The sequence below is a fragment of the Echinops telfairi genome, unplaced genomic scaffold (assembly GCF_000313985.2).
Source record: "Echinops telfairi isolate 266 unplaced genomic scaffold, ASM31398v2 ScPeMD7_2565;HRSCAF=3150, whole genome shotgun sequence".
NCBI lineage: Eukaryota > Metazoa > Chordata > Mammalia > Afrosoricida > Tenrecidae > Echinops > Echinops telfairi.
The window spans coordinates 8,336,372-8,341,672 of NW_022106463.1; the positions used below are offsets into that span (position 1 = coordinate 8,336,372).

The window sequence follows — 5,301 nt, forward strand, 5'->3', positions numbered from 1 at the left end:
GCAGCTCACCCAGGATCTGAGGGACAGGAGCTAAGAGATAGGGCCTTCCCCCAGAGCCGAGAAAGAGAGCGTGCCTGAGTTAGTTAATTGTGCCAGCCTGGCCGATAATCACATGTGGGGCTGGTTGAAAGGCGGAGGGATAAATGGGTGGTGAAGCCTCACCTTTCTAGTTCTCGGGTCTCTTGTTTTGTGATGGTTGCATCGGTGCAGCTGCCTTAGCAGTTCCCTGCTTCAGCTTGCAAGGTGGATTTCCTACAAGACATCCCCAAGGAGAAGCTGCATGGATCTATCCCGATGCAGCCCTGGGTGCTGGAGCAGCCATGTGGAGACCCCTGCCAGTGCTGAGATGCTTACACGTTCACTGACTCAGCTTTCCTCCTGTAGTCGGCATCATTGCCTCTGTTTTGTGAGGTGAAGGACTTTGTGGACTGGTGTTGGGTATGGGTTAATGTTGGACTTGTGGGCTTGGGCAGCATTGGGTTGGGATGTTTTCGTGATGCACATTTTCTTTGCATAAAACTCTCTCTTATACGTGAGTTGCTGTGGATTTGTTTCTCCAAAGTACCTAGACTAATACAGTGCCTCTCTATAGAGTCTGTGCTCTGAACTCAGACGTCTAGCTTCCCAATTTTTGAAATTTGTGAGAAAGCAACTTTCTGTTTGTGAAAGGCACCCCCTTGTGATATAGCTGTTGTAGCAGCATGCACCAGGGAACTAAGACAAGACCTGAAGCCAGTGGCATCCACAAAGAGCTATCGTGACCAGATATGGCTACTTTGGGGCAAGGTTTTCAGTTAATCAAACGCTGTTGGGTCTTCTCACTGGGGCCACGCAGGGCCTGGGTGAGGGGTGGGGAGGGGGAAGCTGACAGATGAAGACTAAGAAAGTGAGAAGCGACAGGTAGGGGGCAGGCCAGACGGGGTGTGGCAGGGCAAGGGGAGCACAGGTTCCCATCTCTGTCCAGATGTTTCCAAATGTCAGGGTGCGACATTTGGTGTGATGCTCAAATGCCTAACCTGCCCCAGATTCTCCAGGGTGTGAGAGGACCGCCATCCAGCCCGGCCAGGAGTTATCAGAAGCAAACGCCACCTTAGGAGGTTTTTTCCCCACCCCTCCTGCCCTGCCAGCAGAGATCAATTTCCCAGAGGATCTGTGAATTGCCAGGAGTTGATCAACTTCCCAGAGGATCCCTGAATTGTTGGGAATTGCTTGTATTGACAGTGTGCTGCTGCTGCTGCTGAGGAATGACTCAGCCTAACTCCAGAAGGTTACTGAAGAATCTGAAGACAGAGGAACAGCCTGGAGCTACGTGGGAGCTTTTAAAAACTGTCTGGTGGGCAGTTTAGGATGGGCCATCCACCCACCCACCCCCAGCCCCTGAGGAGCAGCAGGTCGGCGACCACACTCAAGGCTGGCCCGTCACCTGACCCACGGCCCTCATGATTCAAACCAGACTTGTTTCTACACCACTCCAGCCCAGGGCCACCCAGCCAGAGAAGGGGTTCTGATTGTCTTGTCCCGTATTGTGTATTTGGGTAGGAGGATGAGCGTGGGGAGTTAGTGCGAAATGTTCATTAGAAGCTGTGTCCAGTGTTTCTCCAAGTGGCGGGGGTGGGTGCTGGCACAATCCAATCTCACTCACGGCCCTCGAGCCCACCCAGACTCACCATGACCCTAAAGGACAGGGTAGAACTGGCCCTGGGTTTCCCAGGCTGAAACTCTTTGTGGGAGTAGAAAGCCTCGTCTTTCTCCAGTGGAGCGGCTGGTGGTTTTGAACTGCTGACCTTGTGATCAGCAGCTCAGTGCATCACCAGGACACCACCTGGGCCTCTTCTGGAAAGGTGCAGGGCTGGCTGTAAAAGCGGATCCCTCCACGTTACCCTGGACGATGGGCTATCGGACAAACGCCTTTAATTGTGAAGATGAGGCTGAGTCATTTTTTTCCCTGCAAAAGGGGCAGTTGACAGCCACCCGCCACTGCCCCTGACCATCCTCTGTTGCTGGTGCACTCCAGTGGTGAGCTGAGAGTAAACCCCCGCTTAGGAAATAGGGTTGTTCTTCATGTGGATGACGCTGTGCCGAAAGCATGGGGACAGTCAAGGAAAAAAAAAGTGGGGGGCGGTAGACCAAATAAGTTTGGGAACCCATTGAATCCTCATGACCCCACACTTACCTGTCCATCTGTCCGTCTGTGGCCCTCTAAAGGCTGGCACGTTGCTGTGATGCTGAAAGTAATTCAATGGAGCTTCCAGACTAAGACAGACTAGGAAGAAGAAAGGCCTGGTGCTCTATTTCTGACAACTAGCCAATGAGGAATCACAAAAGAGCACCGTGCTGGAAGATAGAACCCCACAGTTGGAAACTCACCCCCCGCCCCCCCACAGCTTTCCAGTCAATTCCAACTCACAGGGACTCTATAGGACAGAGCGGAGCTGTAACTTTGGGGTTTCCAAGATGTTGGATCTTTATGGGAGCAAGACAGGCTCATTTTTCTCCCAAAGAGATGCTGCAGGGTTTGAACTGCTGACCTGGCAGTTATCCAGCCAATGCATAACCCACCAAGCCACCAGGAGCCACGCAACACCCACAGTGGCTGCCACTGTGGGCTCAGACACATTGAGCATCCTGAAGGTGGCGCTAGACCAGGAAACTTGCCATCCATTAGAACCAACACGTGTCCACAAACCATAACACTCACCACCCCTACCATCATCATCGTGACTCTTTATCTGTGGGTCCTGAGCTCCCCATGAAAGAATTCTGTTGACTTTTGTGTTGAGCACCACCCCAGTGGACACACAGTAGGTGCTTGTGTAGCCATCCTAAGGAGATGCAATAAGAGCCCTGGTAGTGGAGTGGGTGGTGCATTGAGCTGCTAACCCCAAGGTCAGCAGTTCGAACCAATCGGCTGCTCCTCAGAATAAAAGATGCGGCTTTCCGCTCCCCTACAGATGGAGAACCTTGGAAACCCTAGGGAGCACTTCTCCTCCAGCCTGGGGAGTTGATTAGCGATGGAGTCGGCTGGATGGCTATGGGTCTAATGAGATGAACTGCGGGCGTTTGGAGGTAGTGTTGGGGATGGAGTTAATTCCCACTGGGACTGAGGAGAACCGTCCCCTGTGGATTTCAGAGGCCGTAACTCTTCACCGGAGCGGGAAGCCTCAGCTTCGGGGCATCAGATGGTTTAGAAGTGCTGACCTTGCTCCTCTTCGAAAGGTTCAAGGGGAGGAGGCTGTCTGGGACAGAGAGTCTGGATGACATCCTGACCAGTTTCTCTCCCGTGGGTGTCATCCGATGAGCCGGGCACTAAGGAGAAGCCTCCACCTTCTCGTGTCCCTCAAGTGGTGATGTTGGCGAGGCTGGGCAGGCCGGGATTTGGTCTTTGGAAAGAGTCCAGGGAGGGACATGGCAGGAGGCCAGTGGGCTGGCCCAGCTTTGGTGTCCTGCCCTTGCAATAGCAGGAGAACTTTCCCACGACCCTGGCGGTCTGCAGGACCCCTCTCCTTGGGTTAATCATTCAGGGCTGGGCTCCATGGCTGGGCTCTCGGGCACTCTTGGGGCTCCCGTGGATCAGGGTGCATGAAAGAGGCAACCCTTGAGAAAATGGACACTGGTGGTCAGTGCCTGCTCCTGTAAGCAGCAGTATACCCCGTGTCTTCCCTGGGGGGGACTCTGGAGATAAAACTGGGGTGCAGGAGGATCATGCCCAGGGGCGCCCAGGATGGACTGATGTGGGGCTTTATGGGGTGGTGGGGTGGTGGTGGCCCTTCACCCTCTCCTGAACCCCCCTTGATCTGTTTTTAAAAATTTTTTAAAATAAATCATTTGATTGTGGGTTCTTACAGCACTTATAATAATCTATATATCCATTGTGTCCAGCACATTTGGACATATGTTGCCATCATAATTTCCAAAACATTTTCTTTCTTCTTGAGCCCTTGGTATCAGCTCCTCTTTTTCTCCCATCCCTTCCCCACCCTCCCACCCTCGTGAACCCTTGATAATTTATGAATTATTTTTATTTTCATATTTTACACCATCCGCTGTCTCCCTTTACCCATGATTCTGATTTTCACCCCACCCCCTGGGGTGGGGTGGGGTGGGGTTGTACATTGATCATTGTGATTGTCTCCCCCTTTTCCCCCCTTCTCCCCACACCTTCCCTCTACCTTCATGGTATCAATACTCTCATTGTTGGTCCTGAAGGGTTTATCTGTCCTGGATTCTGTGTGTTGAGAGCTGTTATCTGTACCAGTGTACATGTTCTGGTCTAGCCAGATTTGTAAGGTAGAACTGGGGTCATGAGAGAGGTGAGGGCATGGGGTGGGGAGAGAGCATTAGAAATCTAGAGGAATGTTGTGTGTTTCGTCAGTGCTATCTATATTTCACCCTGATGGTTCGTTCCTTTCTTGCGACCCTTCTCTGAGGGGATGTCTAATTGATGGGCTTTAGGTCTCCACTCCGACCCCTCATTCGCATCAATATGATTGCTTGTTTGGGTCTTCTGATGCCTGATACCTGATCCTGTTGACATCTTGTGATCACATAGGCTAGTGTGCTTCTTCCACGTGGGCTCTGTTGCTTCCCTGCTAGAGGGCTGTTTAACTTCAAGCCTTTAAGACCCCAGGCACTATATCTTGTAATAGCTAGGCACCATCAGCTTTGTTCACCACATTAGCTTATGCACCCAGTTTGTCTTCAGCGATTGTGTCGGAAAGGTGAGTATCACAGAATGCAGGTTATTAGAATAACATGTTCTTACATTGAGGGAGGACTTGAATAGAGGCCCAATATCCATCTGCTACCTTAATACTTAACCTATAAATTTTTGTACATAGACCTATATTCCTATCATAATATATTAATATATTTACATATGTACATACCTCTAGAAATGTCTTTTGCCTCCTAGTTCTTTCCTCTATTTCCTTTTACTTTCCTCCTGGACCAGTATCATGTTCAACCTTCATTAGACTCTCTGTACTTTCTCTTAGCTACATTGCACTTGATTGAATCACACCAGGCATTTTATGCTCTCCTCCCCATCAATTTTAGATCTCTTGTTGTTCCCTTGTCCCTGGGTTTGTTGGCTCCCTCCTCCCTTTCCCTCCTCCTCCTATCCCATGCCTCCACCCCCCTGGTCCTATTGTTTTCTCCTTGGAATTGTTTATCCTGCCTATCTTATATAGGCAAAAATAGAAAGAAAACAAAACAAAAAATAGCCTCTGAATAGTTCCAGGTCTGTCTGCTGACCCTTATGAATATTTTTCCGATTGGGTCTGATGTAGTGCCAATCCTGCA

General features: G+C 50.6%; 1 non-coding gene across 1 annotated transcript; it reads left to right on the top strand.

Moving 5' to 3' along the window:
- The first annotated feature begins 1,970 nt into the window (after positions 1-1,970).
- On the top strand, positions 1,971-2,098 carry LOC115870865. The gene has a single exon (XR_004046966.1). It is a non-coding gene; the product is annotated as a small nucleolar RNA SNORA65 (small nucleolar RNA).
- The last annotated feature ends 3,203 nt before the right edge of the window (positions 2,099-5,301 follow it).